The sequence below is a fragment of the Hippopotamus amphibius genome, chromosome 8, assembly GCF_030028045.1.
Source record: "Hippopotamus amphibius kiboko isolate mHipAmp2 chromosome 8, mHipAmp2.hap2, whole genome shotgun sequence".
NCBI lineage: Eukaryota > Metazoa > Chordata > Mammalia > Artiodactyla > Hippopotamidae > Hippopotamus > Hippopotamus amphibius.
The window spans coordinates 29,154,478-29,178,132 of NC_080193.1; positions in this window are offsets into that span (position 1 = coordinate 29,154,478).

Here is a 23,655-nt window from a genome sequence, read left to right on the forward strand (position 1 = left end):
GTGTGGGTGTGAGGGTGTGTGTGAGTGTGTGCAGGTGTGTGAGGGTGAGTGGGTGTGTGCAGGTGTGTGCGTATGTGTGCGGGTGTGTGTGAGTGTGTGTGAGTGTGTTTGTGTGTGCGAGTGTCTATGGGTGTTTGTGGGTGTGTGCGGTTGAGTGCGACTGTGTGCAGGTGTGTATGTGTGTGTGCAGGTGAGTGTGGGTATGTGGGTGTGTGCGGGTGTGTGCGTGTGTGTATAGGTTTCTGTGTGTGTGTGCGGGTGTGTGTGGGTGCGCTCCCCGGGTGGGCTGAATGTCATGACTGTGTTAGGGGAGAGAAGGCCCAAAGAGGCCTTCAGGGAGCTGCCATGGCATAGCAGTGCTCAGGAAAGAGCACCCTTCTTTCTTTAGGCTGGAGGCACACTCGAGTTTCTGCTTGAGGCAGAGGGACGGCAGAGAGGCCATCACTGGCTGAAGGCAAAGCAGAGAGATTTTCGGTGGAGCGATGGCTCCATCTGCTGGCTGACAAGCGTGGAAGGCGAAGCCTCGCTCCAACTGAGTTCCTGAGGAAGGTCCCAAGCAGGAGGCACTCTGGCTCCACAAGCTAGAGGGTCCTGCTTAGGACTTCCCAGTGGCTCCAGAGTGGATGGCAAGGGCATGTGGGTTGGAGGGTGCTCGGAAGCCGCAGGGGAGGCTTTGGGCACCCAGTGCTCTGTGACGAAACACGCTGCAGGCCCGAGCATCCATGAACTCCTCCAAGGTTTTGGAGCAGGAAATCTGTCCTTAGCAGAAGGCTTCCTGCAAAGGCCTGCAGGCCTTTCTGGGTGGCTAAGCTGCAGCTCCCTTGCAGGCTGCTGGTCCAGGGGCCTGTGTCCCTTGGTCTAAAGTGCTGTAGGAGGAGCTCCTAGCAAGGGGAGAGCAAGCACCTTGTTTCCCTTGAAGAGACTGGCTTGTACATGGGGAGGCCTGCCAGCAGCGAAGACAGCGCAGGCAGCATGGGGGTTTGGCAGGCAGCTAAGAGGCTGCAGGAGTCCTGCATGAAATAGGGGTCATGACTGGTTTCTCCTCAAGGCCCAATGGCAACGTGCACACACAGCCTCTGGACCTGCAGCTCCCGAGCAGTGCAAGAGACCCCCAGGCAGCACCCTGGGGCCTCCTCGGATGAGCTGTGCTCCATAGAGGGCCTGCCTGCTGGCAATGGCCTAGGCCACCCCAGGCCCTAGAGAGGCCCGGCTGAGCCTGGGATGGGCCCTGCCCTCGCAGTGCTCAGGGAAAACCCGTGTTTGAGACCAGGCTGCAGGCACATTCAATGTTGTGTCTGCTGCAGAGAGACTTCAGCTAGGACTTCCAGGGGGAATGTGAAGCGCTGTGGTTTTTACCTGCAATCCATGTGCCTCACTTGGGGTGCCCGGCCCATCCGTCCCACACTCCTTGGATGTGTGTTCCTCAGACAGCTGGACAGCTGGGGAAGTGGACCTCCCCCAGCAAGGGAGACCTGCCTAGAACATTGCTCTGTGTACAAAGAGGATTCGCTGTGCCTCTGGCACTGGGGAGAGACTTTCTGCACCCAGGAGACACTTGGCACACACAGCGTTTCCCCATGGAAAGTGGTGTGAAAAAGAGCACCCGCCGGGGCTGCATGGCCCTCTGCGGTAGAAGCCCTCCACGCAGCAGGCTGTCATGGACTCGGCTGCAGGCCTTTGTGGCTGGAGAGACTGCAGCTCCTCTGGAGGCTCTGGGCCAATTTTCACTCACCTTCGAGTGCAATAGGCTTGTGGGTTAAGGTGCTTGCAAAGGAAGGCAAGCAGCCTGCTCCTTTCCATTAGGAACACGTGTGGTGAGAGGCTTGGCAGCAGAGAAGAACAAAGAGGGGCAGCCAAGGAGGGGATTTGCATGCAGCTGGGTGGCCCCCAAATCTCCTGTTTCCCAAGCAGGGAATGCCTGCTGTGCCCATCAGTGCCCATTTCTAAGTGGGCACCCAGCCTCTGGATCTGCCCTTTCCCAGCCCTGAAAACACACGCAGGCCACACCCTGAGCCCTTCCAACTGTGAACTTTGCTCCCTGTGAGGGCTGAATGCCACATCTGGCTAAGGTGGGAGAAGGCCCGAGGAGGCCTTGGGGGACCTGCCAAGACATAGCAGTGCTCAGCAATGAGCACTCTGCTTTCTTTTGGCTGGACGCACATTCCAGTTTCTGCTTGAGGCCCGGAGAGGTCAGATAGGCGATCCCCGGGGGAAGGCAGAGCAGAGGGTTTTTCGGTGGAGCGTTGGCTCCCTCTGCTGGCCGTCAAGCGTGGAAGGCTAAGCCTTGCTCCAGCTGAGTTCCTGAGCAAGTTTCCAAGCAGGAGGCACTCTGGCTCCACAAGCTAGAGGACTTCCCAGTGGCTCCAGAGTGGGTGGCAAGGGCATGTGAGTTGGAGGGTGCTCAGAAGCCACAGGGGAGACTTGAGTGTGGTTGGGTGCAGGTGTGCCAATATGTGTGGGTGTGTGCGCATGTGTGCGAGTGTGTTTTAGTGTGTGTGAGAGTGTGCGTGAGTGCGGGTGTGCGAGTGTGTATGGGTGTGTGCGGGTGTGTGTGTGTGTGTGTGTGCGGGCATGTGCGTGTGTGTTTTGGTGGGGGTAGGTGTGTGTGTGTGTGTGTAGGCGTGTATGTGTATCTGCGGGTGTGTGCGGGTGTGTATAGGATTGTGTGTGTGTGTGGGGTGTGTGTGGGTGTGTGCGGCTGTGTGTGAATGTGTGTGGGTGTGTGCTAGTGTCTTTGGGTGTGTGTGAGTGGGTTTGGGTGTGTGCATGCGTGTGTTAGAGTGAGTGGGACTGTGCAGGGTGTGCAGGTGGGTTCGGGTGTGTGTGGATGTGTGCAGGAGTGTGCAAGTATATGCGGGTATGTGTGGTTGTGTGCAGGTTGTGTGTGTGATTGGGTGTGTTTGGGTTTGTGTGGGTGTTTGTTAGTGTGTGCGAGAGTGTGTGGGTGTGTATGAGTCTGTGTGGGTCTGTGAGAGTGTGTGTGAGTGCAAGTGCGTGTGTGCGGGTGCTTGAGGTTGTGCGCCTGTGCGAGAGGGTGAGTGGTTGTGTGCAGGTGTGTGAGGGTGTGGGTGTGAGGGTGTGTGTGAGTGTGTGCAGGTGTGTGAGGGTGAGTGGGTGTGTGCAGGTGTGTGCGTATGTGTGCGGGTGTGTGTGAGTGTGTGTGAGTGTGTTTGTGTGTGCGAGTGTCTATGGGTGTTTGTGGGTGTGTGCGGTTGAGTGCGACTGTGTGCAGGTGTGTGCGCGTGTGTATGTGTGTGTGCAGGTGAGTGTGGGTATGTGGGTGTGTGCGGGTGTGTGCGTGTGTGTATAGGTTTCTGTGTGTGTGTGCGGGTGTGTGTGGGTGCGCTCCCCGGGTGGGCTGAATGTCATGACTGTGTTAGGGGAGAGAAGGCCCAAAGAGGCCTTCAGGGAGCTGCCATGGCATAGCAGTGCTCAGGAAAGAGCACCCTTCTTTCTTTAGGCTGGAGGCACACTCGAGTTTCTGCTTGAGGCAGAGGGACGGCAGAGAGGCCATCACTGGCTGAAGGCAAAGCAGAGAGATTTTCGGTGGAGCGATGGCTCCATCTGCTGGCTGACAAGCGTGGAAGGCGAAGCCTCGCTCCAACTGAGTTCCTGAGGAAGGTCCCAAGCAGGAGGCACTCTGGCTCCACAAGCTAGAGGGTCCTGCTTAGGACTTCCCAGTGGCTCCAGAGTGGATGGCAAGGGCATGTGAGTTGGAGGGTGCTCGGAAGCCGCAGGGGAGGCTTTGGGCACCCAGTGCTCTGTGACGAAACACGCTGCAGGCCCGAGCATCCATGAACTCCTCCAAGGTTTTGGAGCAGGAAATCTGTCCTTAGCAGAAGGCTTCCTGCAAAGGCCTGCAGGCCTTTCTGGGTGGCTAAGCTGCAGCTCCCTTGCAGGCTGCTGGTCCAGGGGCCTGTGTCCCTTGGTCTAAAGTGCTGTAGGAGGAGCTCCTAGCAAGGGGAGAGCAAGCACCTTGTTTCCCTTGAAGAGACTGGCTTGTACATGGGGAGGCCTGCCAGCAGCGAAGACAGCGCAGGCAGCATGGGGGTTTGGCAGGCAGCTAAGAGGCTGCAGGAGTCCTGCATGAAATAGGGGTCATGACTGGTTTCTCCTCAAGGCCCAATGGCAACGTGCACACACAGCCTCTGGACCTGCAGCTCCCGAGCAGTGCAAGAGACCCCCAGGCAGCACCCTGGGGCCTCCTCGGATGAGCTGTGCTCCATAGAGGGCCTGCCTGCTGGCAATGGCCTAGGCCACCCCAGGCCCTAGAGAGGCCCGGCTGAGCCTGGGATGGGCCCTGCCCTCGCAGTGCTCAGGGAAAACCCGTGTTTGAGGCCAGGCTGCAGGCACATTCAATGTTGTGTCTGCTGCAGAGAGACTTCAGCTAGGACTTCCAGGGGGAATGTGAAGCGCTGTGGTTTTTACCTGCAATCCATGTGCCTCACTTGGGGTGCCCGGCCCATCCGTCCCACACTCCTTGGATGTGTGTTCCTCAGACAGCTGGACAGCTGGGGAAGTGGACCTCCCCCAGCAAGGGAGACCTGCCTAGAACATTGCTCTGTGTACAAAGAGGATTCGCTGTGCCTCTGGCACTGGGGAGAGACTTTCTGCACCCAGGAGACACTTGGCACACACAGCGTTTCCCCATGGAAAGTGGTGTGAAAAAGAGCACCCGCCGGGGCTGCATGGCCCTCTGCGGTAGAAGCCCTCCACGCAGCAGGCTGTCATGGACTCGGCTGCAGGCCTTTGTGGCTGGAGAGACTGCAGCTCCTCTGGAGGCTCTGGGCCAATTTTCACTCACCTTCGAGTGCAATAGGCTTGTGGGTTAAGGTGCTTGCAAAGGAAGGCAAGCAGCCTGCTCCTTTCCATTAGGAACACGTGTGGTGAGAGGCTTGGCAGCAGAGAAGAACAAAGAGGGGCAGCCAAGGAGGGGATTTGCATGCAGCTGGGTGGCCCCCAAATCTCCTGTTTCCCAAGCAGGGAATGCCTGCTGTGCCCATCAGTGCCCATTTCTAAGTGGGCACCCAGCCTCTGGATCTGCCCTTTCCCAGCCCTGAAAACACACGCAGGCCACACCCTGAGCCCTTCCAACTGTGAACTTTGCTCCCTGTGAGGGCTGAATGCCACATCTGGCTAAGGTGGGAGAAGGCCCGAGGAGGCCTTGGGGGACCTGCCAAGACATAGCAGTGCTCAGCAATGAGCACTCTGCTTTCTTTTGGCTGGACGCACATTCCAGTTTCTGCTTGAGGCCCGGAGAGGTCAGATAGGCGATCCCCGGGGGAAGGCAGAGCAGAGGGTTTTTCGGTGGAGCGTTGGCTCCCTCTGCTGGCCGTCAAGCGTGGAAGGCTAAGCCTTGCTCCAGCTGAGTTCCTGAGCAAGTTTCCAAGCAGGAGGCACTCTGGCTCCACAAGCTAGAGGACTTCCCAGTGGCTCCAGAGTGGGTGGCAAGGGCATGTGAGTTGGAGGGTGCTCAGAAGCCACAGGGGAGACTTGAGTGTGGTTGGGTGCAGGTGTGCCAATATGTGTGGGTGTGTGCGCATGTGTGCGAGTGTGTTTTAGTGTGTGTGAGAGTGTGCGTGAGTGCGGGCGTGCGAGTGTGTATGGGTGTGTGCGGGTGTGTGTGTGTGTGTGTGTGTGCGGGCATGTGCGTGTGTGTTTTGGTGGGGGTAGGTGTGTGTGTGTGTGTGTAGGCGTGTATGTGTATCTGCGGGTGTGTGCGGGTGTGTATAGGATTGTGTGTGTGTGTGGGGTGTGTGTGGGTGTGTGCGGCTGTGTGTGAATGTGTGTGGGTGTGTGCTAGTGTCTTTGGGTGTGTGTGAGTGGGTTTGGGTGTGTGCATGCGTGTGTTAGAGTGAGTGGGACTGTGCAGGGTGTGCAGGTGGGTTCGGGTGTGTGTGGATGTGTGCAGGAGTGTGCAAGTATATGCGGGTATGTGTGGTTGTGTGCAGGTTGTGTGTGTGATTGGGTGTGTTTGGGTTTGTGTGGGTGTTTGTTAGTGTGTGCGAGAGTGTGTGGGTGTGTATGAGTCTGTGTGGGTCTGTGAGAGTGTGTGTGAGTGCAAGTGCGTGTGTGCGGGTGCTTGAGGTTGTGCGCCTGTGCGAGAGGGTGAGTGGTTGTGTGCAGGTGTGTGAGGGTGTGGGTGTGAGGGTGTGTGTGAGTGTGTGCAGGTGTGTGAGGGTGAGTGGGTGTGTGCAGGTGTGTGCGTATGTGTGCGGGTGTGTGTGAGTGTGTGTGAGTGTGTTTGTGTGTGCGAGTGTCTATGGGTGTTTGTGGGTGTGTGCGGTTGAGTGCGACTGTGTGCAGGTGTGTGCGCGTGTGTATGTGTGTGTGCAGGTGAGTGTGGGTATGTGGGTGTGTGCGGGTGTGTGCGTGTGTGTATAGGTTTCTGTGTGTGTGTGCGGGTGTGTGTGGGTGCGCTCCCCGGGTGGGCTGAATGTCATGACTGTGTTAGGGGAGAGAAGGCCCAAAGAGGCCTTCAGGGAGCTGCCATGGCATAGCAGTGCTCAGGAAAGAGCACCCTTCTTTCTTTAGGCTGGAGGCACACTCGAGTTTCTGCTTGAGGCAGAGGGACGGCAGAGAGGCCATCACTGGCTGAAGGCAAAGCAGAGAGATTTTCGGTGGAGCGATGGCTCCATCTGCTGGCTGACAAGCGTGGAAGGCGAAGCCTCGCTCCAACTGAGTTCCTGAGGAAGGTCCCAAGCAGGAGGCACTCTGGCTCCACAAGCTAGAGGGTCCTGCTTAGGACTTCCCAGTGGCTCCAGAGTGGATGGCAAGGGCATGTGGGTTGGAGGGTGCTCGGAAGCCGCAGGGGAGGCTTTGGGCACCCAGTGCTCTGTGACGAAACACGCTGCAGGCCCGAGCATCCATGAACTCCTCCAAGGTTTTGGAGCAGGAAATCTGTCCTTAGCAGAAGGCTTCCTGCAAAGGCCTGCAGGCCTTTCTGGGTGGCTAAGCTGCAGCTCCCTTGCAGGCTGCTGGTCCAGGGGCCTGTGTCCCTTGGTCTAAAGTGCTGTAGGAGGAGCTCCTAGCAAGGGGAGAGCAAGCACCTTGTTTCCCTTGAAGAGACTGGCTTGTACATGGGGAGGCCTGCCAGCAGCGAAGACAGCGCAGGCAGCATGGGGGTTTGGCAGGCAGCTAAGAGGCTGCAGGAGTCCTGCATGAAACAGGGGTCATGACTGGTTTCTCCTCAAGGCCCAATGGCAACGTGCACACACAGCCTCTGGACCTGCAGCTCCCGAGCAGTGCAAGAGACCCCCAGGCAGCACCCTGGGGCCTCCTCGGATGAGCTGTGCTCCATAGAGGGCCTGCCTGCTGGCAATGGCCTAGGCCACCCCAGGCCCTAGAGAGGCCCGGCTGAGCCTGGGATGGGCCCTGCCCTCGCAGTGCTCAGGGAAAACCCGTGTTTGAGGCCAGGCTGCAGGCACATTCAATGTTGTGTCTGCTGCAGAGAGACTTCAGCTAGGACTTCCAGGGGGAATGTGAAGCGCTGTGGTTTTTACCTGCAATCCATGTGCCTCACTTGGGGTGCCCGGCCCATCCGTCCCACACTCCTTGGATGTGTGTTCCTCAGACAGCTGGACAGCTGGGGAAGTGGACCTCCCCCAGCAAGGGAGACCTGCCTAGAACATTGCTCTGTGTACAAAGAGGATTCGCTGTGCCTCTGGCACTGGGGAGAGACTTTCTGCACCCAGGAGACACTTGGCACACACAGCGTTTCCCCATGGAAAGTGGTGTGAAAAAGAGCACCCGCCGAGGCTGCATGGCCCTCTGCGGTAGAAGCCCTCCACGCAGCAGGCTGTCATGGACTCGGCTGCAGGCCTTTGTGGCTGGAGAGACTGCAGCTCCTCTGGAGGCTCTGGGCCAATTTTCACTCACCTTCGAGTGCAATAGGCTTGTGGGTTAAGGTGCTTGCAAAGGAAGGCAAGCAGCCTGCTCCTTTCCATTAGGAACACGTGTGGTGAGAGGCTTGGCAGCAGAGAAGAACAAAGAGGGGCAGCCAAGGAGGGGATTTGCATGCAGCTGGGTGGCCCCCAAATCTCCTGTTTCCCAAGCAGGGAATGCCTGCTGTGCCCATCAGTGCCCATTTCTAAGTGGGCACCCAGCCTCTGGATCTGCCCTTTCCCAGCCCTGAAAACACACGCAGGCCACACCCTGAGCCCTTCCAACTGTGAACTTTGCTCCCTGTGAGGGCTGAATGCCACATCTGGCTAAGGTGGGAGAAGGCCCGAGGAGGCCTTGGGGGACCTGCCAAGACATAGCAGTGCTCAGCAATGAGCACTCTGCTTTCTTTTGGCTGGACGCACATTCCAGTTTCTGCTTGAGGCCCGGAGAGGTCAGATAGGCGATCCCCGGGGGAAGGCAGAGCAGAGGGTTTTTCGGTGGAGCGTTGGCTCCCTCTGCTGGCCGTCAAGCGTGGAAGGCTAAGCCTTGCTCCAGCTGAGTTCCTGAGCAAGTTTCCAAGCAGGAGGCACTCTGGCTCCACAAGCTAGAGGACTTCCCAGTGGCTCCAGAGTGGGTGGCAAGGGCATGTGAGATGGAGGGTGCTCAGAAGCCACAGGGGAGACTTGAGTGTGGTTGGGTGCAGGTGTGCCAATATGTGTGGGTGTGTGCGCATGTGTGCGAGTGTGTTTTAGTGTGTGTGAGAGTGTGCGTGAGTGCGGGCGTGCGAGTGTGTATGGGTGTGTGCGGGTGTGTGTGTGTGTGTGTGTGCGGGCATGTGCGTGTGTGTTTTGGTGGGGGTAGGTGTGTGTGTGTGTGTGTAGGCGTGTATGTGTATCTGCGGGTGTGTATAGGATTGTGTGTGTGTGTGGGGTGTGTGTGGGTGTGTGCGGCTGTGTGTGAATGTGTGTGGGTGTGTGCTAGTGTCTTTGGGTGTGTGTGAGTGGGTTTGGGTGTGTGCATGCGTGTGTTAGAGTGAGTGGGACTGTGCAGGGTGTGCAGGTGGGTTCGGGTGTGTGTGGATGTGTGCAGGAGTGTGCAAGTATATGCGGGTATGTGTGGTTGTGTGCAGGTTGTGTGTGTGATTGGGTGTGTTTGGGTTTGTGTGGGTGTTTGTTAGTGTGTGCGAGAGTGTGTGGGTGTGTATGAGTCTGTGTGGGTCTGTGAGAGTGTGTGTGAGTGCAAGTGCGTGTGTGCGGGTGCTTGAGGTTGTGCGCCTGTGCGAGAGGGTGAGTGGTTGTGTGCAGGTGTGTGAGGGTGTGGGTGTGAGGGTGTGTGTGAGTGTGTGCAGGTGTGTGAGGGTGAGTGGGTGTGTGCAGGTGTGTGCGTATGTGTGCGGGTGTGTGTGAGTGTGTGTGAGTGTGTTTGTGTGTGCGAGTGTCTATGGGTGTTTGTGGGTGTGTGCGGTTGAGTGCGACTGTGTGCAGGTGTGTATGTGTGTGTGCAGGTGAGTGTGGGTATGTGGGTGTGTGCGGGTGTGTGCGTGTGTGTATAGGTTTCTGTGTGTGTGTGCGGGTGTGTGTGGGTGCGCTCCCCGGGTGGGCTGAATGTCATGACTGTGTTAGGGGAGAGAAGGCCCAAAGAGGCCTTCAGGGAGCTGCCATGGCATAGCAGTGCTCAGGAAAGAGCACCCTTCTTTCTTTAGGCTGGAGGCACACTCGAGTTTCTGCTTGAGGCAGAGGGACGGCAGAGAGGCCATCACTGGCTGAAGGCAAAGCAGAGAGATTTTCGGTGGAGCGATGGCTCCATCTGCTGGCTGACAAGCGTGGAAGGCGAAGCCTCGCTCCAACTGAGTTCCTGAGGAAGGTCCCAAGCAGGAGGCACTCTGGCTCCACAAGCTAGAGGGTCCTGCTTAGGACTTCCCAGTGGCTCCAGAGTGGATGGCAAGGGCATGTGGGTTGGAGGGTGCTCGGAAGCCGCAGGGGAGGCTTTGGGCACCCAGTGCTCTGTGACGAAACACGCTGCAGGCCCGAGCATCCATGAACTCCTCCAAGGTTTTGGAGCAGGAAATCTGTCCTTAGCAGAAGGCTTCCTGCAAAGGCCTGCAGGCCTTTCTGGGTGGCTAAGCTGCAGCTCCCTTGCAGGCTGCTGGTCCAGGGGCCTGTGTCCCTTGGTCTAAAGTGCTGTAGGAGGAGCTCCTAGCAAGGGGAGAGCAAGCACCTTGTTTCCCTTGAAGAGACTGGCTTGTACATGGGGAGGCCTGCCAGCAGCGAAGACAGCGCAGGCAGCATGGGGGTTTGGCAGGCAGCTAAGAGGCTGCAGGAGTCCTGCATGAAATAGGGGTCATGACTGGTTTCTCCTCAAGGCCCAATGGCAACGTGCACACACAGCCTCTGGACCTGCAGCTCCCGAGCAGTGCAAGAGACCCCCAGGCAGCACCCTGGGGCCTCCTCGGATGAGCTGTGCTCCATAGAGGGCCTGCCTGCTGGCAATGGCCTAGGCCACCCCAGGCCCTAGAGAGGCCCGGCTGAGCCTGGGATGGGCCCTGCCCTCGCAGTGCTCAGGGAAAACCCGTGTTTGAGACCAGGCTGCAGGCACATTCAATGTTGTGTCTGCTGCAGAGAGACTTCAGCTAGGACTTCCAGGGGGAATGTGAAGCGCTGTGGTTTTTACCTGCAATCCATGTGCCTCACTTGGGGTGCCCGGCCCATCCGTCCCACACTCCTTGGATGTGTGTTCCTCAGACAGCTGGACAGCTGGGGAAGTGGACCTCCCCCAGCAAGGGAGACCTGCCTAGAACATTGCTCTGTGTACAAAGAGGATTCGCTGTGCCTCTGGCACTGGGGAGAGACTTTCTGCACCCAGGAGACACTTGGCACACACAGCGTTTCCCCATGGAAAGTGGTGTGAAAAAGAGCACCCGCCGGGGCTGCATGGCCCTCTGCGGTAGAAGCCCTCCACGCAGCAGGCTGTCATGGACTCGGCTGCAGGCCTTTGTGGCTGGAGAGACTGCAGCTCCTCTGGAGGCTCTGGGCCAATTTTCACTCACCTTCGAGTGCAATAGGCTTGTGGGTTAAGGTGCTTGCAAAGGAAGGCAAGCAGCCTGCTCCTTTCCATTAGGAACACGTGTGGTGAGAGGCTTGGCAGCAGAGAAGAACAAAGAGGGGCAGCCAAGGAGGGGATTTGCATGCAGCTGGGTGGCCCCCAAATCTCCTGTTTCCCAAGCAGGGAATGCCTGCTGTGCCCATCAGTGCCCATTTCTAAGTGGGCACCCAGCCTCTGGATCTGCCCTTTCCCAGCCCTGAAAACACACGCAGGCCACACCCTGAGCCCTTCCAACTGTGAACTTTGCTCCCTGTGAGGGCTGAATGCCACATCTGGCTAAGGTGGGAGAAGGCCCGAGGAGGCCTTGGGGGACCTGCCAAGACATAGCAGTGCTCAGCAATGAGCACTCTGCTTTCTTTTGGCTGGACGCACATTCCAGTTTCTGCTTGAGGCCCGGAGAGGTCAGATAGGCGATCCCCGGGGGAAGGCAGAGCAGAGGGTTTTTCGGTGGAGCGTTGGCTCCCTCTGCTGGCCGTCAAGCGTGGAAGGCTAAGCCTTGCTCCAGCTGAGTTCCTGAGCAAGTTTCCAAGCAGGAGGCACTCTGGCTCCACAAGCTAGAGGACTTCCCAGTGGCTCCAGAGTGGGTGGCAAGGGCATGTGAGTTGGAGGGTGCTCAGAAGCCACAGGGGAGACTTGAGTGTGGTTGGGTGCAGGTGTGCCAATATGTGTGGGTGTGTGCGCATGTGTGCGAGTGTGTTTTAGTGTGTGTGAGAGTGTGCGTGAGTGCGGGTGTGCGAGTGTGTATGGGTGTGTGCGGGTGTGTGTGTGTGTGTGTGTGCGGGCATGTGCGTGTGTGTTTTGGTGGGGGTAGGTGTGTGTGTGTGTGTGTAGGCGTGTATGTGTATCTGCGGGTGTGTGCGGGTGTGTATAGGATTGTGTGTGTGTGTGGGGTGTGTGTGGGTGTGTGCGGCTGTGTGTGAATGTGTGTGGGTGTGTGCTAGTGTCTTTGGGTGTGTGTGAGTGGGTTTGGGTGTGTGCATGCGTGTGTTAGAGTGAGTGGGACTGTGCAGGGTGTGCAGGTGGGTTCGGGTGTGTGTGGATGTGTGCAGGAGTGTGCAAGTATATGCGGGTATGTGTGGTTGTGTGCAGGTTGTGTGTGTGATTGGGTGTGTTTGGGTTTGTGTGGGTGTTTGTTAGTGTGTGCGAGAGTGTGTGGGTGTGTATGAGTCTGTGTGGGTCTGTGAGAGTGTGTGTGAGTGCAAGTGCGTGTGTGCGGGTGCTTGAGGTTGTGCGCCTGTGCGAGAGGGTGAGTGGTTGTGTGCAGGTGTGTGAGGGTGTGGGTGTGAGGGTGTGTGTGAGTGTGTGCAGGTGTGTGAGGGTGAGTGGGTGTGTGCAGGTGTGTGCGTATGTGTGCGGGTGTGTGTGAGTGTGTGTGAGTGTGTTTGTGTGTGCGAGTGTCTATGGGTGTTTGTGGGTGTGTGCGGTTGAGTGCGACTGTGTGCAGGTGTGTGCGCGTGTGTATGTGTGTGTGCAGGTGAGTGTGGGTATGTGGGTGTGTGCGGGTGTGTGCGTGTGTGTATAGGTTTCTGTGTGTGTGTGCGGGTGTGTGTGGGTGCGCTCCCCGGGTGGGCTGAATGTCATGACTGTGTTAGGGGAGAGAAGGCCCAAAGAGGCCTTCAGGGAGCTGCCATGGCATAGCAGTGCTCAGGAAAGAGCACCCTTCTTTCTTTAGGCTGGAGGCACACTCGAGTTTCTGCTTGAGGCAGAGGGACGGCAGAGAGGCCATCACTGGCTGAAGGCAAAGCAGAGAGATTTTCGGTGGAGCGATGGCTCCATCTGCTGGCTGACAAGCGTGGAAGGCGAAGCCTCGCTCCAACTGAGTTCCTGAGGAAGGTCCCAAGCAGGAGGCACTCTGGCTCCACAAGCTAGAGGGTCCTGCTTAGGACTTCCCAGTGGCTCCAGAGTGGATGGCAAGGGCATGTGAGTTGGAGGGTGCTCGGAAGCCGCAGGGGAGGCTTTGGGCACCCAGTGCTCTGTGACGAAACACGCTGCAGGCCCGAGCATCCATGAACTCCTCCAAGGTTTTGGAGCAGGAAATCTGTCCTTAGCAGAAGGCTTCCTGCAAAGGCCTGCAGGCCTTTCTGGGTGGCTAAGCTGCAGCTCCCTTGCAGGCTGCTGGTCCAGGGGCCTGTGTCCCTTGGTCTAAAGTGCTGTAGGAGGAGCTCCTAGCAAGGGGAGAGCAAGCACCTTGTTTCCCTTGAAGAGACTGGCTTGTACATGGGGAGGCCTGCCAGCAGCGAAGACAGCGCAGGCAGCATGGGGGTTTGGCAGGCAGCTAAGAGGCTGCAGGAGTCCTGCATGAAATAGGGGTCATGACTGGTTTCTCCTCAAGGCCCAATGGCAACGTGCACACACAGCCTCTGGACCTGCAGCTCCCGAGCAGTGCAAGAGACCCCCAGGCAGCACCCTGGGGCCTCCTCGGATGAGCTGTGCTCCATAGAGGGCCTGCCTGCTGGCAATGGCCTAGGCCACCCCAGGCCCTAGAGAGGCCCGGCTGAGCCTGGGATGGGCCCTGCCCTCGCAGTGCTCAGGGAAAACCCGTGTTTGAGGCCAGGCTGCAGGCACATTCAATGTTGTGTCTGCTGCAGAGAGACTTCAGCTAGGACTTCCAGGGGGAATGTGAAGCGCTGTGGTTTTTACCTGCAATCCATGTGCCTCACTTGGGGTGCCCGGCCCATCCGTCCCACACTCCTTGGATGTGTGTTCCTCAGACAGCTGGACAGCTGGGGAAGTGGACCTCCCCCAGCAAGGGAGACCTGCCTAGAACATTGCTCTGTGTACAAAGAGGATTCGCTGTGCCTCTGGCACTGGGGAGAGACTTTCTGCACCCAGGAGACACTTGGCACACACAGCGTTTCCCCATGGAAAGTGGTGTGAAAAAGAGCACCCGCCGGGGCTGCATGGCCCTCTGCGGTAGAAGCCCTCCACGCAGCAGGCTGTCATGGACTCGGCTGCAGGCCTTTGTGGCTGGAGAGACTGCAGCTCCTCTGGAGGCTCTGGGCCAATTTTCACTCACCTTCGAGTGCAATAGGCTTGTGGGTTAAGGTGCTTGCAAAGGAAGGCAAGCAGCCTGCTCCTTTCCATTAGGAACACGTGTGGTGAGAGGCTTGGCAGCAGAGAAGAACAAAGAGGGGCAGCCAAGGAGGGGATTTGCATGCAGCTGGGTGGCCCCCAAATCTCCTGTTTCCCAAGCAGGGAATGCCTGCTGTGCCCATCAGTGCCCATTTCTAAGTGGGCACCCAGCCTCTGGATCTGCCCTTTCCCAGCCCTGAAAACACACGCAGGCCACACCCTGAGCCCTTCCAACTGTGAACTTTGCTCCCTGTGAGGGCTGAATGCCACATCTGGCTAAGGTGGGAGAAGGCCCGAGGAGGCCTTGGGGGACCTGCCAAGACATAGCAGTGCTCAGCAATGAGCACTCTGCTTTCTTTTGGCTGGACGCACATTCCAGTTTCTGCTTGAGGCCCGGAGAGGTCAGATAGGCGATCCCCGGGGGAAGGCAGAGCAGAGGGTTTTTCGGTGGAGCGTTGGCTCCCTCTGCTGGCCGTCAAGCGTGGAAGGCTAAGCCTTGCTCCAGCTGAGTTCCTGAGCAAGTTTCCAAGCAGGAGGCACTCTGGCTCCACAAGCTAGAGGACTTCCCAGTGGCTCCAGAGTGGGTGGCAAGGGCATGTGAGTTGGAGGGTGCTCAGAAGCCACAGGGGAGACTTGAGTGTGGTTGGGTGCAGGTGTGCCAATATGTGTGGGTGTGTGCGCATGTGTGCGAGTGTGTTTTAGTGTGTGTGAGAGTGTGCGTGAGTGCGGGCGTGCGAGTGTGTATGGGTGTGTGCGGGTGTGTGTGTGTGTGTGTGTGTGCGGGCATGTGCGTGTGTGTTTTGGTGGGGGTAGGTGTGTGTGTGTGTGTGTAGGCGTGTATGTGTATCTGCGGGTGTGTGCGGGTGTGTATAGGATTGTGTGTGTGTGTGGGGTGTGTGTGGGTGTGTGCGGCTGTGTGTGAATGTGTGTGGGTGTGTGCTAGTGTCTTTGGGTGTGTGTGAGTGGGTTTGGGTGTGTGCATGCGTGTGTTAGAGTGAGTGGGACTGTGCAGGGTGTGCAGGTGGGTTCGGGTGTGTGTGGATGTGTGCAGGAGTGTGCAAGTATATGCGGGTATGTGTGGTTGTGTGCAGGTTGTGTGTGTGATTGGGTGTGTTTGGGTTTGTGTGGGTGTTTGTTAGTGTGTGCGAGAGTGTGTGGGTGTGTATGAGTCTGTGTGGGTCTGTGAGAGTGTGTGTGAGTGCAAGTGCGTGTGTGCGGGTGCTTGAGGTTGTGCGCCTGTGCGAGAGGGTGAGTGGTTGTGTGCAGGTGTGTGAGGGTGTGGGTGTGAGGGTGTGTGTGAGTGTGTGCAGGTGTGTGAGGGTGAGTGGGTGTGTGCAGGTGTGTGCGTATGTGTGCGGGTGTGTGTGAGTGTGTGTGAGTGTGTTTGTGTGTGCGAGTGTCTATGGGTGTTTGTGGGTGTGTGCGGTTGAGTGCGACTGTGTGCAGGTGTGTGCGCGTGTGTATGTGTGTGTGCAGGTGAGTGTGGGTATGTGGGTGTGTGCGGGTGTGTGCGTGTGTGTATAGGTTTCTGTGTGTGTGTGCGGGTGTGTGTGGGTGCGCTCCCCGGGTGGGCTGAATGTCATGACTGTGTTAGGGGAGAGAAGGCCCAAAGAGGCCTTCAGGGAGCTGCCATGGCATAGCAGTGCTCAGGAAAGAGCACCCTTCTTTCTTTAGGCTGGAGGCACACTCGAGTTTCTGCTTGAGGCAGAGGGACGGCAGAGAGGCCATCACTGGCTGAAGGCAAAGCAGAGAGATTTTCGGTGGAGCGATGGCTCCATCTGCTGGCTGACAAGCGTGGAAGGCGAAGCCTCGCTCCAACTGAGTTCCTGAGGAAGGTCCCAAGCAGGAGGCACTCTGGCTCCACAAGCTAGAGGGTCCTGCTTAGGACTTCCCAGTGGCTCCAGAGTGGATGGCAAGGGCATGTGGGTTGGAGGGTGCTCGGAAGCCGCAGGGGAGGCTTTGGGCACCCAGTGCTCTGTGACGAAACACGCTGCAGGCCCGAGCATCCATGAACTCCTCCAAGGTTTTGGAGCAGGAAATCTGTCCTTAGCAGAAGGCTTCCTGCAAAGGCCTGCAGGCCTTTCTGGGTGGCTAAGCTGCAGCTCCCTTGCAGGCTGCTGGTCCAGGGGCCTGTGTCCCTTGGTCTAAAGTGCTGTAGGAGGAGCTCCTAGCAAGGGGAGAGCAAGCACCTTGTTTCCCTTGAAGAGACTGGCTTGTACATGGGGAGGCCTGCCAGCAGCGAAGACAGCGCAGGCAGCATGGGGGTTTGGCAGGCAGCTAAGAGGCTGCAGGAGTCCTGCATGAAATAGGGGTCATGACTGGTTTCTCCTCAAGGCCCAATGGCAACGTGCACACACAGCCTCTGGACCTGCAGCTCCCGAGCAGTGCAAGAGACCCCCAGGCAGCACCCTGGGGCCTCCTCGGATGAGCTGTGCTCCATAGAGGGCCTGCCTGCTGGCAATGGCCTAGGCCACCCCAGGCCCTAGAGAGGCCCGGCTGAGCCTGGGATGGGCCCTGCCCTCGCAGTGCTCAGGGAAAACCCGTGTTTGAGGCCAGGCTGCAGGCACATTCAATGTTGTGTCTGCTGCAGAGAGACTTCAGCTAGGACTTCCAGGGGGAATGTGAAGTGCTGTGGTTTTTACCTGCAATCCATGTGCCTCACTTGGGGTGCCCGGCCCATCCGTCCCACACTCCTTGGATGTGTGTTCCTCAGACAGCTGGACAGCTGGGGAAGTGGACCTCCCCCAGCAAGGGAGACCTGCCTAGAACATTGCTCTGTGTACAAAGAGGATTCGCTGTGCCTCTGGCACTGGGGAGAGACTTTCTGCACCCAGGAGACACTTGGCACACACAGCGTTTCCCCATGGAAAGTGGTGTGAAAAAGAGCACCCGCCGGGGCTGCATGGCCCTCTGCGGTAGAAGCCCTCCACGCAGCAGGCTGTCATGGACTCGGCTGCAGGCCTTTGTGGCTGGAGAGACTGCAGCTCCTCTGGAGGCTCTGGGCCAATTTTCACTCACCTTCGAGTGCAATAGGCTTGTGGGTTAAGGTGCTTGCAAAGGAAGGCAAGCAGCCTGCTCCTTTCCATTAGGAACACGTGTGGTGAGAGGCTTGGCAGCAGAGAAGAACAAAGAGGGGCAGCCAAGGAGGGGATTTGCATGCAGCTGGGTGGCCCCCAAATCTCCTGTTTCCCAAGCAGGGAATGCCTGCTGTGCCCATCAGTGCCCATTTCTAAGTGGGCACCCAGCCTCTGGATCTGCCCTTTCCCAGCCCTGAAAACACACGCAGGCCACACCCTGAGCCCTTCCAACTGTGAACTTTGCTCCCTGTGAGGGCTGAATGCCACATCTGGCTAAGGTGGGAGAAGGCCCGAGGAGGCCTTGGGGGACCTGCCAAGACATAGCAGTGCTCAGCAATGAGCACTCTGCTTTCTTTTGGCTGGACGCACATTCCAGTTTCTGCTTGAGGCCCGGAGAGGTCAGATAGGCGATCCCCGGGGGAAGGCAGAGCAGAGGGTTTTTCGGTGGAGCGTTGGCTCCCTCTGCTGGCCGTCAAGCGTGGAAGGCTAAGCCTTGCTCCAGCTGAGTTCCTGAGCAAGTTTCCAAGCAGGAGGCACTCTGGCTCCACAAGCTAGAGGACTTCCCAGTGGCTCCAGAGTGGGTGGCAAGGGCATGTGAGTTGGAGGGTGCTCAGAAGCCACAGGGGAGACTTGAGTGTGGTTGGGTGCAGGTGTGCCAATATGTGTGGGTGTGTGCGCATGTGTGCGAGTGTGTTTTAGTGTGTGTGAGAGTGTGCGTGAGTGCGGGCGTGCGAGTGTGTATGGGTGTGTGCGGGTGTGTGTGTGTGTGTGTGTGTGCGGGCATGTGCGTGTGTGTTTTGGTGGGGGTAGGTGTGTGTGTGTGTGTGTAGGCGTGTATGTGTATCTGCGGGTGTGTGCGGGTGTGTATAGGATTGTGTGTGTGTGTGGGGTGTGTGTGGGTGTGTGCGGCTGTGTGTGAATGTGTGTGGGTGTGTGCTAGTGTCTTTGGGTGTGTGTGAGTGGGTTTGGGTGTGTGCATGCGTGTGTTAGAGTGAGTGGGACTGTGCAGGGTGTGCAGGTGGGTTCGGGTGTGTGTGGATGTGTGCAGGAGTGTGCAAGTATATGCGGGTATGTGTGGTTGTGTGCAGGTTGTGTGTGTGATTGGGTGTGTTTGGGTTTGTGTGGGTGTTTGTTAGTGTGTGCGAGAGTGTGTGGGTGTGTATGAGTCTGTGTGGGTCTGTGAGAGTGTGTGTGAGTGCAAGTGCGTGTGTGCGGGTGCTTGAGGTTGTGCGCCTGTGCGAGAGGGTGAGTGGTTGTGTGCAGGTGTGTGAGGGTGTGGGTGTGAGGGTGTGTGTGAGTGTGTGCAGGTGTGTGAGGGTGAGTGGGTGTGTGCAGGTGTGTGCGTATGTGTGCGGGTGTGTGTGAGTGTGTGTGAGTGTGTTTGTGTGTGCGAGTGTCTATGGGTGTTTGTGGGTGTGTGCGGTTGAGTGCAACTGTGTGCAGGTGTGTGCGCGTGTGTATGTGTGTGTGCAGGTGAGTGTGGGTATGTGGGTGTGTGCGGGTGTGTGCGTGTGTGTATAGGTTTCTGTGTGTGTGTGCGGGTGTGTGTGGGTGCGCTCCCCGGGTGGGCTGAATGTCATGACTGTGTTAGGGGAGAGAAGGCCCAAAGAGGCCTTCAGGGAGCTGCCATGGCATAGCAGTGCTCAGGAAAGAGCACCCTTCTTTCTTTAGGCTGGAGGCACACTCGAGTTTCTGCTTGAGGCAGAGGGACGCAGAGAGGCCATCACTGGCTGAAGGCAAAGCAGAGAGATTTTCGGTGGAGCGATGGCTCCATCTGCTGGCTGACAAGCGTGGAAGGCGAAGCCTCGCTCCAACTGAGTTCCTGAGGAAGGTCCCAAGCAGGAGGCACTCTGGCTCCACAAGCTAGAGGGTCCTGCTTAGGACTTCCCAGTGGCTCCAGAGTGGATGGCAAGGGCATGTGGGTTGGAGGGTGCTCGGAAGCCGCAGGGGAGGCTTTGGGCACCCAGTGCTCTGTGACGAAACACGCTGCAGGCCCGAGCATCCATGAACTCCTCCAAGGTTTTGGAGCAGGAAATCTGTCCTTAGCAGAAGGCTTCCTGCAAAGGCCTGCAGGCCTTTCTGGGTGGCTAAGCTGCAGCTCCCTTGCAGGCTGCTGGTCCAGGGGCCTGTGTCCCTTGGTCTAAAGTGCTGTAGGAGGAGCTCCTAGCAAGGGGAGAGCAAGCACCTTGTTTCCCTTGAAGAGACTGGCTTGTACATGGGGAGGCCTGCCAGCAGCGAAGACAGCGCAGGCAGCATGGGGGTTTGGCAGGCAGCTAAGAGGCTGCAGGAGTCCTGCATGAAATAGGGGTCATGACTGGTTTCTCCTCAAGGCCCAATGGCAACGTGCACACACAGCCTCTGGACCTGCAGCTCCCGAGCAGTGCAAGAGACCCCCAGGCAGCACCCTGGGGCCTCCTCGGATGAGCTGTGCTCCATAGAGGGCCTGCCTGCTGGCAATGGCCTAGGCCACCCCAGGCCCTAGAGAGGCCCGGCTGAGCCTGGGATGGGCCCTGCCCTCGCAGTGCTCAGGGAAAACCCGTGTTTGAGGCCAGGCTGCAGGCACATTCAATGTTGTGTCTGCTGCAGAGAGACTTCAGCTAGGACTTCCAGGGGGAATGTGAAACGCTGTGGTTTTTACCTGCAATCCATGTGCCTCACTTGGGGTGCCCGGCCCATCCGTCCCACACTCCTTGGATGTGTGTTCCTCAGACAGCTGGACAGCTGGGGAAGTGGACCTCCCCCAGCAAGGGAGACCTGCCTAGAACATTGCTCTGTGTACAAAGAGGATTCGCTGTGCCTCTGGCACTGGGGAGAGACTTTCTGCACCCAGGAGACACTTGGCACACACAGCGTTTCCCCATGGAAAGTGGTGTGAAAAAGAGCACCCGCCGGGGCTGCATGGCCCTCTGCGGTAGAAGCCCTCCACGCAGCAGGCTGTCATGGACTCGGCTGCAGGCCTTTGTGGCTGGAGAGACTGCAGCTCCTCTGGAGGCTCTGGGCCAATTTTCACTCACCTTCGAGTGCAATAGGCTTGTGGGTTAAGGTGCTTGCAAAGGAAGGCAAGCAGCCTGCTCCTTTCCATTAGGAACACGTGTGGTGAGAGGCTTGGCAGCAGAGAAGAACAAAGAGGGGCAGCCAAGGAGGGGATTTGCATGCAGCTGGGTGGCCCCCAAATCTCCTGTTTCCCAAGCAGGGAATGCCTGCTGTGCCCATCAGTGCCCATTTCTAAGTGGGCACCCAGCCTCTGGATCTGCCCTTTCCCAGCCCTGAAAACACACGCAGGCCACACCCTGAGCCCTTCCAACTGTGAACTTTGCTCCCTGTGAGGGCTGAATGCCACATCTGGCTAAGGTGGGAGAAGGCCCGAGGAGGCCTTGGGGGACCTGCCAAGACATAGCAGTGCTCAGCAATGAGCACTCTGCTTTCTTTTGGCTGGACGCACATTCCAGTTTCTGCTTGAGGCCCGGAGAGGTCAGATAGGCGATCCCCGGGGGAAGGCAGAGCAGAGGGTTTTTCGGTGGAGCGTTGGCTCCCTCTGCTGGCCGTCAAGCGTGGAAGGCTAAGCCTTGCTCCAGCTGAGTTCCTGAGCAAGTTTCCAAGCAGGAGGCACTCTGGCTCCACAAGCTAGAGGACTTCCCAGTGGCTCCAGAGTGGGTGGCAAGGGCATGTGAGTTGGAGGGTGCTCAGAAGCCACAGGGGAGACTTGAGTGTGGTTGGGTGCAGGTGTGCCAATATGTGTGGGTGTGTGCGCATGTGTGCGAGTGTGTTTTAGTGTGTGTGAGAGTGTGCGTGAGTGCGGGCGTGCGAGTGTGTATGGGTGTGTGCGGGTGTGTGTGTGTGTGTGTGTGTGCGGGCATGTGCGTGTGTGTTTTGGTGGGGGTAGGTGTGTGTGTGTGTGTGTAGGCGTGTATGTGTATCTGCGGGTGTGTGCGGGTGTGTATAGGATTGTGTGTGTGTGTGGGGTGTGTGTGGGTGTGTGCGGCTGTGTGTGAATGTGTGTGGGTGTGTGCTAGTGTCTTTGGGTGTGTGTGAGTGGGTTTGGGTGTGTGCATGCGTGTGTTAGAGTGAGTGGGACTGTGCAGGGTGTGCAGGTGGGTTCGGGTGTGTGTGGATGTGTGCAGGAGTGTGCAAGTATATGCGGGTATGTGTGGTTGTGTGCAGGTTGTGTGTGTGATTGGGTGTGTTTGGGTTTGTGTGGGTGTTTGTTAGTGTGTGCGAGAGTGTGTGGGTGTGTATGAGTCTGTGTGGGTCTGTGAGAGTGTGTGTGAGTGCAAGTGCGTGTGTGCGGGTGCTTGAGGTTGTGCGCCTGTGCGAGAGGGTGAGTGGTTGTGTGCAGGTGTGTGAGGGTGTGGGTGTGAGGGTGTGTGTGAGTGTGTGCAGGTGTGTGAGGGTGAGTGGGTGTGTGCAGGTGTGTGCGTATGTGTGCGGGTGTGTGTGAGTGTGTGTGAGTGTGTTTGTGTGTGCGAGTGTCTATGGGTGTTTGTGGGTGTGTGCGGTTGAGTGCGACTGTGTGCAGGTGTGTGCGCGTGTGTATGTGTGTGTGCAGGTGAGTGTGGGTATGTGGGTGTGTGCGGGTGTGTGCGTGTGTGTATAGGTTTCTGTGTGTGTGTGCGGGTGTGTGTGGGTGCGCTCCCCGGGTGGGCTGAATGTCATGACTGTGTTAGGGGAGAGAAGGCCCAAAGAGGCCTTCAGGGAGCTGCCATGTCATAGCAGTGCTCAGGAAAGAGCACCCTTCTTTCTTTAGGCTGGAGGCACACTCGAGTTTCTGCTTGAGGCAGAGGGACGGCAGAGAGGCCATCACTGGCTGAAGGCAAAGCAGAGAGATTTTCGGTGGAGCGATGGCTCCATCTGCTGGCTGACAAGCGTGGAAGGCGAAGCCTCGCTCCAACTGAGTTCCTGAGGAAGGTCCCAAGCAGGAGGCACTCTGGCTCCACAAGCTAGAGGGTCCTGCTTAGGACTTCCCAGTGGCTCCAGAGTGGATGGCAAGGGCATGTGAGTTGGAGGGTGCTCGGAAGCCGCAGGGGAGGCTTTGGGCACCCAGTGCTCTGTGACGAAACACGCTGCAGGCCCGAGCATCCATGAACTCCTCCAAGGTTTTGGAGCAGGAAATCTGTCCTTAGCAGAAGGCTTCCTGCAAAGGCCTGCAGGCCTTTCTGGGTGGCTAAGCTGCAGCTCCCTTGCAGGCTGCTGGTCCAGGGGCCTGTGTCCCTTGGTCTAAAGTGCTGTAGGAGGAGCTCCTAGCAAGGGGAGAGCAAGCACCTTGTTTCCCTTGAAGAGACTGGCTTGTACATGGGGAGGCCTGCCAGCAGCGAAGACAGCGCAGGCAGCATGGGGGTTTGGCAGGCAGCTAAGAGGCTGCAGGAGTCCTGCATGAAATAGGGGTCATGACTGGTTTCTCCTCAAGGCCCAATGGCAACGTGCACACACAGCCTCTGGACCTGCAGCTCCCGAGCAGTGCAAGAGACCCCCAGGCAGCACCCTGGGGCCTCCTCGGATGAGCTGTGCTCCATAGAGGGCCTGCCTGCTGGCAATGGCCTAGGCCACCCCAGGCCCTAGAGAGGCCCGGCTGAGCCTGGGATGGGCCCTGCCCTCGCAGTGCTCAGGGAAAACCCGTGTCTGAGGCCAGGCTGCAGGCACATTCAATGTTGTGTCTGCTGCAGAGAGACTTCAGCTAGGACTTCCAGGGGGAATGTGAAGCGCTGTGGTTTTTACCTGCAATCCATGTGCCTCACTTGGGGTGCCCGGCCCATCCGTCCCACACTCCTTGGATGTGTGTTCCTCAGACAGCTGGACAGCTGGGGAAGTGGACCTCCCCCAGCAAGGGAGACCTGCCTAGAACATTGCTCTGTGTACAAAGAGGATTCGCTGTGCCTCTGGCACTGGGGAGAGACTTTCTGCACCCAGGAGACACTTGGCACACACAGCGTTTCCCCATGGAAAGTGGTGTGAAAAAGAGCACCCGCCGGGGCTGCATGGCCCTCTGCGGTAGAAGCCCTCCACGCAGCAGGCTGTCATGGACTCGGCTGCAGGCCTTTGTGGCTGGAGAGACTGCAGCTCCTCTGGAGGCTCTGGGCCAATTTTCACTCACCTTCGAGTGCAATAGGCTTGTGGGTTAAGGTGCTTGCAAAGGAAGGCAAGCAGCCTGCTCCTTTCCATTAGGAACACGTGTGGTGAGAGGCTTGGCAGCAGAGAAGAACAAAGAGGGGCAGCCAAGGAGGGGATTTGCATGCAGCTGGGTGGCCCCCAAATCTCCTGTTTCCCAAGCAGGGAATGCCTGCTGTGCCCATCAGTGCCCATTTCTAAGTGGGCACCCAGCCTCTGGATCTGCCCTTTCCCAGCCCTGAAAACACACGCAGGCCACACCCTGAGCCCTTCCAACTGTGAACTTTGCTCCCTGTGAGGGCTGAATGCCACATCTGGCTAAGGTGGGAGAAGGCCCGAGGAGGCCTTGGGGGACCTGCCAAGACATAGCAGTGCTCAGCAATGAGCACTCTGCTTTCTTTTGGCTGGACGCACATTC